A 10,561-nucleotide genomic window follows, 5' to 3' on the forward strand; every position below is an offset into this window, starting at 1 on the left:
AAAGTTGTGATCTTCGAAAAAGGTATTATATCAATATTGTGAATTATTTATGGTTGTGTATATTGACTGTATTTTTACAGCATTGTGATTGATAAGTAGCGTGTACTGTAGAGAGACCCCGCAGTGTAAGAACCGAAGTTTTTCACTTAAAACCGTTTTAATAAAATAAATTTTAGTACCCGAAATAGATTCAAAATCTAGGAGCTTTAATTTGAAAATATAAAGGTAAAATTTTGTTTCAATGAATTTTTCAGAATTGGAAAATGTATCTTTTTCGAAAGAATTTTGTAAAAATGCGTATTGGGGCTTAAGCTGGCAGTACTGGCTCTAGTCTGTCCAGTACCGCGTATTTTGGAAAATAAGATTTTAGAAAAATTGATTTATTGATTTGAAAGGATAAAAATAATTTAGAATCGAAAACCGGACACTAATCTTAAAGGTTTTGACCTAAAGTGGGCCAAACGAACCAAAAGCACTTAACGAGTTGGACCGGGCCCAAGTGGATCCAAGTCCAACATATAAGTGCCCTAAATAAGAGGCATTTAGCCTCATTTTTCAGAAAAGAAAGAGAGAGGGGCGGTGAGAAGAGAGAAGAGAGGAAGAAGAGAGTGCACTATTCACATCCACCTTCCGGGAGCCATAACTTGAGCTACGGAGCTCCGATTGACAAGCCGTTTATGGCCACGCGAAGCTCTCGTCGAGCTCTTCGATTCTATCTAGGCAAACTAGGTAAAAAATCGCATCTCACTGCCCAGTTTCCTGACCTAACTTCTGCATTTTTGGGGTTTGGTTTTTGAGTAGATTTTGTGGTTTTGCTTGTTTAGGTGCTCTCTAGTAGTGGATAATTGTCGGACTTTGCCCCAATCACTGTTAGATAAGATAAGGAACCTCTACACCCTTGTGGTTTAGTATAGTGTAAGCTTTAGTTGTTAATGTATGGTTATGTTGTATGTATGAAGCTTGTTTTTGGAGTTGGTTGTGGCTTTTGGTTTGGCTTTGGTGGTTTGGAGCTTGATGAAAACTTGTTGGAGCCAAACTTTTGGTGTATGAGCATATTGGAAATCGGCCAAGGTATGGTTTCAGTTTCCTTTATGTAATATGTAATATTTCTGAAAACTTAGGCTAGTTGACCCTAAAATAGGATTGAATGATATTGGTGTATGAGTAATTATATATGAATTGATGTAATTGTTGGCTATATTATATTATTATGGTTGATGATGATTATTGGGGATTGTTGGTGTTAATGAGTATTGATAATTGGTGTTGTTGATGAGGGTTATTGATATGGTTGATGAGTAATGATGGATATTGATGTTGTGGTAATTGAAGGTGAGTGTTGATATTATTGATAAATGATATAAATTATGATTTTGGATGAGTAATGTTATTGATATTGAGAATGATTGGGGTTAAATGGGGTTAACTCATGATGATTGTTAGTGAGATGATGATGATGGGTGATAGTGTAGGTTGAGAATAGTTTTTGTATGATAATGTTAATGTTTAAGGTTGATTATATTGTGATGATGTGATTGTTGGAGGATTGATTATAAGGTTATAAATTTGATATTTGAGGTTTGATGCTTGAGAATGGTATGATATTTTATAAAGGGTAGATTTTGATGGAAATAGAGTTTGGAAAATTGTTATTTGGTTTTGGTTGGTTTGAATTGTGAAAATGAGGAAATTTGGTTATTAGTAAAAGTTAGTTTTTGGAGAACTTTGTCTGATCATAACTTATGCCTCAGTTTTCAAAAATTGTTGAAATTTGTTTAGAATTAAAGTCCATTGAAAAATCTTCAAATCGATATAAAGTTTGTAAAATTTGGACTTTTGTAGAGGGAGTTATGATCATACAAAGATTGGTGTTGAAAATCTGAAATTTTGTAAAGTTGCAGAATTTTATGATTTCTGGTATGTGTGTACGCACAACCTTGTGTGCACGCACAACCCTGCGAAATTTTAAACATGTGCGCACGCACAGGCAGGAAAAGGCTTTCTGTTTACAGTGCTAGCACAGCTTGTGCACACGCATACCAATAAGGAATTGCAACCTGTGCGTACGCACAGTCCTATGCGCACACACACGTTGGGAAGATCAGTCTATTGAGGGCGCTAGCACAGGTTGTGCGAGCGAACAGACATTGTGAATTTTGGTACCTGTACATATGCACACCTCTATGCGTACGCACACGTTTTAAAATCTCCTTGGCGTTCGCGTGCACACCCCTGTGCGTACGCACACGCGCTGTTTCTCAAACTTAACTTTGTTTTCAACCATTTCACCTTCCCAACAAGCTTCTAAGCTTCTATGACACCATTTTAAGACTCTTGTGCTTATTTTCGGATATCAAACATGGGAAAGGTCCTAGGAGGATTTTATTTGGTAATTCTTTGAAAAGTTAGCGAACGGAGGTTTAGATTTTTGGTGTATTGGGGATGAGTTTGGTTGAGAGAGAAGGAAGAGTAGTGAATTGGGTGGTGGCCAACAATGGATTGAGAAACTGATGAACTGATGAGTTCGGAATGAAAATTACGAATTAATGATGGATATGATGAGTTGAAGACTCAAAAAGGAATGAATGATCCTGATGAATGTTGAGAGTGTGCCAGGTACTATATCCTTGGAATGTTGAGAATTGCTAATGGAAAGTGGATTGAGATGAAAAATGGTAATGACTGGTGATGATTTGAGGTAGATGGACTTGTTTGATGTGGAAAGTGTGCCAGGCACTATATCCTTGGAGTGATTTATGATGAAATATATGTTGTTGTTGTTTTCCTTCTCTGCTGTAAGAGTGTGACAGGCACTATATCCTCGGAACGAGCATGCAAGTGTTCTAGGCACTATATCCTCGGAACAAAAACGTGTCAGGTGCTATATCCTCGGACGTGGCAGAAAGGCGACATCCGAAAGGATGTGTCGGATTGGCATTTATAGACCGACAAGTGATATCAGAAGCCAATAGGATAGACATTCATCATATTCATCTCTTATGTGCTTGTTTGCTTTGATTACTTGATTTTGCCTAATTGTATAACATGCCTACTTGCTTCTTGAACTACTTGTTATATATGAATATTATCTGTGTTTTACTTGTTTGCATTAATTGTGTTTGTCCGGTGCTGAGGAGGTTAGGTAGACGATGGCGATGGGATCGCAAAGAGGTTAGGTTGGCGAAGGCTGTGGGATACAACGATGTGACTAGTTCTAGTTAGAAATCCCCTAAGTTAGATAACCCTGCTTATGGTTTATGGTTTAAGTTTATTTATTTATTTATGTTAAGCTTGAATATCGGTTTGGTGTGAAGTTCTAGGATTGCCTTCGGCGTCCCGGGGCCTTACATTTTACATTTTGGGCACTGTTACCATACTGAGAACCTCTGGTTCTCATACCATATGTTGTTGTTGTTTTTCAGATGTAGGTTCCAAATCCACCTCGGTGAGGTTGCAGATATGGTGACAGAGCGGAGTATGGTTCCTTCTTGGTTTATTTCTGTTTTACTTTGTTGTAGTTACTCTCACATCTCTTTGTATATTTATCTTTACGGCCTTAGAGGCTTATTTGAGAGAATAGTTGTATAAGCTATTTTTAACTCCAAAATTCTATATGTCTGTATAAAACTAGTCGGCTTAAACTCTGCAAGCTGCGGCTAGTTCCCTATGAGTATTATATTCTTATATTTATATATGTTCTTTTCTCTTGCATCTATACTTTGTGTCTTATGCGTTAGCTTCGTGTGAACGTTTCGCGCTTTTGTAAATCTGTCTTTGAGCTTAATCCTCCATCGGGCTTCTAGAATATATTATTTCCTTCTATATATAAATATGTATAAGCCTTAGGACTGTCGTAACCTCTGATTAACCTTTGCTTTACGGCTAGAGGTAAGGCTTAGGGTAATTAGAGTGTTACATTTAGTGATATCAGAGCGGTTCGTCCTCGTGAGCCTGAGGGATGGACCGATTGTGCTTCATTGCATACTCTGGGTTGTCTTTTCTTTTCATTCTATTTAGGATATCAGTTTGATATGCATAGCATGCTTGTTTGTGAGTGCCTTTTTGGGATGATTGAAGCACTAAGCTTGAGATATTGAGACTGATCACCTCGATATTGATTGTTTGGTGTGGAAAGAAAACCCGAATGGTAACTCACAGATGAGGTCGATCACGTTAACGGAGGTTAGTGAGGATGGCTAACCTATCCTATGCGTTACGAGGTCAGCACATTCCGGAAAAGTTTGTTTGTAGAATTAAGCAGAATATTAGTTGATTGGTGAGGCTCAACATTGGTGGCAGGGGAAGTACTGACAGATACTTTTGCGATTTTTAATTATGATTTTTAATTTCTAACTGGTATGGTTTTGAACTATGTTGAAAAATTTTTAAAGCTTAGAGTGATTTTGAAAAATTGGTTTGAAACTGTTGGTTTAAATGATTCAGTTTTGAAAGTAAGTCGGAATTTTGATTTAAATGATATGGTTTAAAAGAAAAGAGAGTTCTATGATTTTGTCAATTTGTGAACTTGGTTTCTAAATTATCTTGTCGAATGCATATTTAAATCAAAAAGTTTTATTTGAGAAAACCGTGATTTCAAGTATTTGACTTACGAAGAAATGATTTTTGACTCCTTCGAAAAAGCCTTAACGATGCATTCGTTTAGATTGAACTTGTTTTGAAGGTTTTGGAAAAATGTTACGAAAATCGGTATTTATTTTAAGAAAAAAATTTTGGATGCTTAATGATGAAAATCAGATTGACGCAGCGAAAGGTGAGAGAGATCATCGACACAGTAGGACGTTTCGAGGAGGGAATATCACGTGATTTGAATTTTCGAGGGCGAAAATTTTATTAGGAAGGGAGAATGTAAGAACCGGAGTTTTTCACTTAAAACCGTTTTAATAAAATAAATTTTAGTACCCAAAATAGATTCAAAATCTAGGAGCTTTAATTTGAAAATATAAAGGTGAAATTTTGTTTCAATGAATTTTTCTAAGTTGGAAAATGTATCTTTTTCGAAAGAATTTTGTAAAAATGCATATTGGGGCTTAAGCTGGCAGTACCGGCTTTAGTCTGTCCAGTACCGCATATTTTGGAAAATAAGATTTTGGAAAAATTGATTTATTGATTTGAAATGATAAAAATAATTTAGAATCGAAAACCGGATACTAATCTTAAAGGTTTTGACCTAAAATAAGCCAAACGAACCAAAAGCACTTAGCCGGTTGGACTGGGCCCAAGTGGGCCCAAGTCCAACATATAAGTGTCCTAAATAAGAGGCATTTAGCCTCATTTTTCAGAAAAGAAAGAGAGAGGGGCGATGAGAAGAGAGAAAAGAGGAAGAAGAGAGTGCACTATTCACATCCACCTTCCGGGAGCCATAACTTGAGCTACGGAGTTCCGATTGACGAGCTGTTTGCGACCACGCGAAGCTCTCCTCGAGCTCTTTGATTCTATCTAGGCAAACTAGGTAAAAAATCGCATCTCACTCCCCAGTTTCCTGACCTAACTTCTGCATTTTTTGGGGTTTGGTTTTTGAGTAGATTTTGTGGTTTTGCTTATTTAAGTGATCTCTAGTAGCGAGTAATTATCGAGCTTTGCCCCAATCACTGTTGGATAAGGTAAGGAACCTCTACATCCTTATGGTTTAGTATAGTGTAAGCTTTAGTTGTTAATGTATGGTTATGTTGTATGTATGAAGCTTGTTTTTGGAGTTGGTTGTGGCTTTTGGTTTGGCTTTGGTGGTTTGGAGCTTGATGGAAGCTTGTTGGAGCTAAACTTTTGGTGTATGAGCATATTGGAAATCGGCCAAGGTATGATTTCGGTTTCCTTTATGTAATATGTAATGTTCCTGGAAACTTAGGCTAGTTGACCCTAAGATAGGATTGAATGATATTGGTGTATGAGTAATTATATATGAATTGATATAATTGTTGGCTATATTGGATTATTATGGTTGATGATGATTATTGGGGATTGTTAGTGTTAATGAGTATTGATGATTGGTGTTGTTGATGAGGGTTGTTGATATGGTTGATGAGTAATGATGAATATTGATATTGTGGTAATTGAAAGTGAGTGTTGATATTATTGATAAACGATATAAATTATGAATTTGGATGAGTAATGTTATTGATATTGAGAATGATTGGGGTTAAATGGGGTTAACTTATGATGATTGTTAGTGAGATGATGATGATGGGTGATAGTGTGGGTTGAGAATGGTTTTTGTATGATAATGTTGATGTTTGAGGTTGATTATATTGTGATGATATGATTGGTGGAGGATTGATTATAAGGTTATAAATTTGATATTTGAGGTTTGATGGTTGAGAATGGTATGATATTTTATAAAGGGTAGATTTTGATGGAAATGGAGTTTGGAAAATTGTTATTTGGTTTTGGTTGGTTTGAATTTTGAAAATGAGGAAATTTGGTTATTGGTGAACTTTTGGTAAAAGTTGGTTTTTGGGGAACTTTATCTGATCATAACTTATGCCTCAATTTTCAAAAATTGTTGAAATTTATTTAAAATTAAAGTCCATTGAAAACTCTTCAAATCGATATAAAGTTTGTAAAATTTGGACTTTTGTAGAGGGAGTTATGATCATACAAAGATTGGTGTTGAAAATCTTAAATTTTGCAAAGTTGTAGAATTTTATGATTTCTGGTATGTGCGCACGCACAACCCTGCGAAATTTTAAACATGTGCGCACGCACAGACCTGTGCGTATGCACAGGTAGGGAAAGGCTTTCTGTTTACAGCGCTAGCACAGCTTGTGTGCGCGCATACCAATGAGGAATTGCAACCTGTGCGTACGCACAGCCTTATGCGCACGCACACATTGGGAAGATCAGTCTGTTGAGGGCGCTAGCACAGGTTGTGCGCGAAAACAGACATTGTGAATTTTGGTACCTGTACATACGCACACCTCTATGCGTACGCACACGTTTTAAAATCTCCTGGGCGTTCACGCACACACCCCTGTGCGTACGCACATGCTCTGTTTCTCAAACTTAACTTTGTTTTCAACCATTTCATCTTCCCAACAAGCTTGTAAGCTTCTGTGACGCTATTTTAAGACTCTTGAGCTTATTTTCGGATATCAGACATGGGAAATTTCCTAGGAGGATTTTATTTGGTAATTCTTTAAAAAGTTAGCAAACGGAGGTTTAGGTTTCTGGTGTATTGGAGATGAGTTTGGTTGAGAGAGAAGGAAGAGTAGTGAACTGGGTGGTGGCCGACAATGAATTGAGAAACTGATGAACTGATGAGTTCGGAATGGAAATTACGAATTGATGATGGATGTGATGAGTTGAGGACTCAAAAAGGAATGAATGATCCTGATGAATGTTGAGAGTGTGCCAGGCACTATATCCTTGGAATGTTGAGAATTGATAATTGAAAGTGGATTGAGATGAAAATGGTAATGACTGGTGATGATTTGAGGTGGATGGACTTATTTGATGTGGAAAGTGTGCCAGGCACTATATCCTTGGAATGATAGTGTGCCAGGCACTATATCCTTGGAGTGATTTATGATAAAATATATGTTGTTGTTGTTTTCCTTCTCTGCTACAAAAGTGTACCAGACACTATATCCTCGGAATAAGCATGCAACTGTGCCAGACACTATATCCTCGGAACGATAGTGTGCCAGGCACTATATCCTCGTAACAAAAGCGTGCCAGACGCTATATGATGCGTGAGCATCTTTCCTATCTTTTCCTAGTGAATTTGCATTCAATTTGTTGAGTTTAATCAAGAATTAATTATCTTTTAGCCACTATAGATACTACTTTGAGTCGTGTACAATTCTGTTTATTTTAGGTAGCATTCGACTGGATTTCATGGAGTTTTCGCAGAAAAAGAGAAGAAGGCGAATGATGCTGTCAACCCTGACCTCTCTGCACTTAAACCTGAGTATTTCGAGCTACAGAGATCCAATTTACGTGACTTCAATGGCGTTAGAAAGCTAACTTCCAGAGCTTTCCAATGATATATAATAGTTTATACTTCTTTGCCATCAATTCTTCCAAGACTGCGCCTAACTTGAGATTTCTCAAGTTAGGCGCAATGCTCAACAACAACACGCAAGAGAAGTTAGTTCCTTCTAGTAAGGCGCAGTTCTCAAGCAATGAACACCAACACACACTGGCCACTTCAAAGTAAGGTGCACTCTCATCTCAAGTAAGGCGCATTGTTTCCTCTTCAGTTCAAGTTAGGCACCTTGTGTGGTGAACAGCATAAAGTTAGGCGCAGCTCTTTGCCAAGTTAGGCGTGGATCCTAGTGAAGCCAAGTGGTCCCCACGTTACAAGACGTGGATTATTTAATTAATTTTGAATTAAATTTTATTTTTTTATTTTAAAATAGAAAAAGATATTATTTTAGTTTTAGAAAATAGATTTTAAATTAATTAGGATTAGATATAAAAAAAAAAGAAACTTCTCTTCATAGGATTCCAGCATTATTCCAAATTGACAGTTTACCAGAATCCTAATTTTCACTCTTTTCCATGAGCAACTAAACCTCCACTATTAAGGTTAGGAGCTCTGTCTATTGTATGGATTGATTCTATTATTTTTGTATTTTAATTCATGTTTTGATTCATTTAATTCAAGAACTGTTTTCGTTCTTTATTTTATGAAATTGGGTGGAACGAAAGTATGACCCTCTTTCTAATTGAGTTCTTGTGTAACTTGGAAAAGCTCTTTACTTGAACAACAGCTTGAAAACATATTCTCCTAAATTTCTAATTATCTGGATTTAACGGGATACGTGGCATATAATCCTCTTATATTTGGATAATTGGGATTTTTGTGGCATAATAACCAGAATTAAACTTCACCCTCTAATTGGAATAAATTAACCAAGGAATTGGCAGTTGATGAGAGTTAGAGGAGACTAAAAAGTCTAAGAAATTAGGGTTTAGTCACATATAGTTTGCTAGGAATTAAATCTTACATGACTAAAATAAATTAATAAGAAAAGTCAATCCGGAAAATAGATAATTCTGAAGCCTTAACTACTTTCTCCATATTTTATTCCCAACTTATTTATTGCCTGTCTTCTGATCTTCTAAGTTTCCTATTTAATGCTTTTTGAACTCTCAACATCATTTTCTGTTTGTCTAACTAAGTAAATCACTTAACCATCGTTGCTTAGTCCATCAATCCTCGTGGGATTGACCCTTATTCATTTGAGGTACTACTTGGTACGATCCGGTGCACTTGCCGGTTAGTTTGTGGTTGTAAATTTCACACCAAATTTTTGGCGCCGTTGCCGGAGATTGATTGTGATTGACAACTACTCGTTGTTTGATTGCTTAGATTAGATAATTTTTTTATTAGTTTTATTTTAGTATTATTAATTTTTATTTCTCATTTTTTTCCCTTTTTTTTCCTTTATTTTTTTCTTCTTGTTTTTCGTTTCCCATTCCCAGTCCCCATGCTTTATTTTTTTTACTTCTTTTTACTTTTTAATTTTTCTTTCCAAATTTTCCTCCGTTCCTTATTTATCTTTCTTTTTTTTATTTTCTTTTATTTTCGTTTTGTTTCCTTTCAATTAATTCTTATCTTTTTATACTTTATTAGTTTTATTTTATTTTTATCTTTAATTTCAAAAAATAAAAAACAAAAAAAATAATAGATAAATAAATAGTACTAATATTTTTCTTAATTTCTGAAATTAAGTTTGGTGTTACCTAGTTATTTTTATTTTAATTTTTCTGTTCAATTTTATATAAAAAAAATAAAAAATTGAAATTTTCACTTTAATTTTATTTATAATTTTCGAACTTTTTGCTTTAATTATTTAGTGTTTTTATTTTATTTCTTTACACAGGTTACCTCACTGGGAGTTCTCTACACTCTGACGTAGAGAATCCCATCTTTTATTGTCTTCTGTCTGTTTATGCGCAGGAACAGAGACAAGAAACCTCTCTTAGACTTTGATCCTAAACCTGAAAGGACTTTTAGGCGACGTTTGCAACAAGCAAGACTTTGCAAGGCTGCAGAATCCACTATGGATCCTAATAATGCTGCTAATGCCAACATGGCTAATCCGAATGGGAATGAGCAACAAAGGAGAGTGCTTGGCTCTTACTTTGCTCCTACTGCATATCTTTATGGAAAAAGCATTGTGGTGCCTCCAATAGCTGCGAACAACTTTGAGTTGAAGCCACAATTGGTCACCCTGGTGCAACAAAACTGCCAGTATTATGGTCTTCCCCAAGAAGACCCAAATCAATTTATTTCTAACTTTTTACAGATTTGTGATACTGTGAAGACAAATAGAGTGAACCCAGAGGTGTACAAACTCATGCTCTTCCCGTTTGCTCTGAGGGATGGAGCAAAGCTATGGCTAGATTCCCAATCCAAGGAGAGTTTGGATACTTGGGACAAGGTTGTTACTGAGTTTCTCACTAAATTTTTCCCACCAAAGAAGCTGACTAAGCTTAGGGTGGAGGTTCAGACCTTCAGACAGAAGGATGGTGAAACTCTTTATGAAGCTTGGGAGAGGTACAAGCTATTGACTAGGCAATGTCCTCCGGACATGTT

General features: G+C 36.1%; 1 non-coding gene across 1 annotated transcript; it reads right to left on the reverse strand.

Moving 5' to 3' along the window:
• Window positions 1–10,454: 10,454 nt before the first annotated feature.
• Window positions 10,455–10,561, reverse strand: LOC112780934 (small nucleolar RNA R71). Its single transcript, XR_003191740.1, has one exon. It is a non-coding gene; the product is annotated as a small nucleolar RNA R71 (small nucleolar RNA).

Source organism: Arachis hypogaea, chromosome 19, assembly GCF_003086295.3.
Source record: "Arachis hypogaea cultivar Tifrunner chromosome 19, arahy.Tifrunner.gnm2.J5K5, whole genome shotgun sequence".
Lineage (NCBI taxonomy): Eukaryota > Viridiplantae > Streptophyta > Magnoliopsida > Fabales > Fabaceae > Arachis > Arachis hypogaea.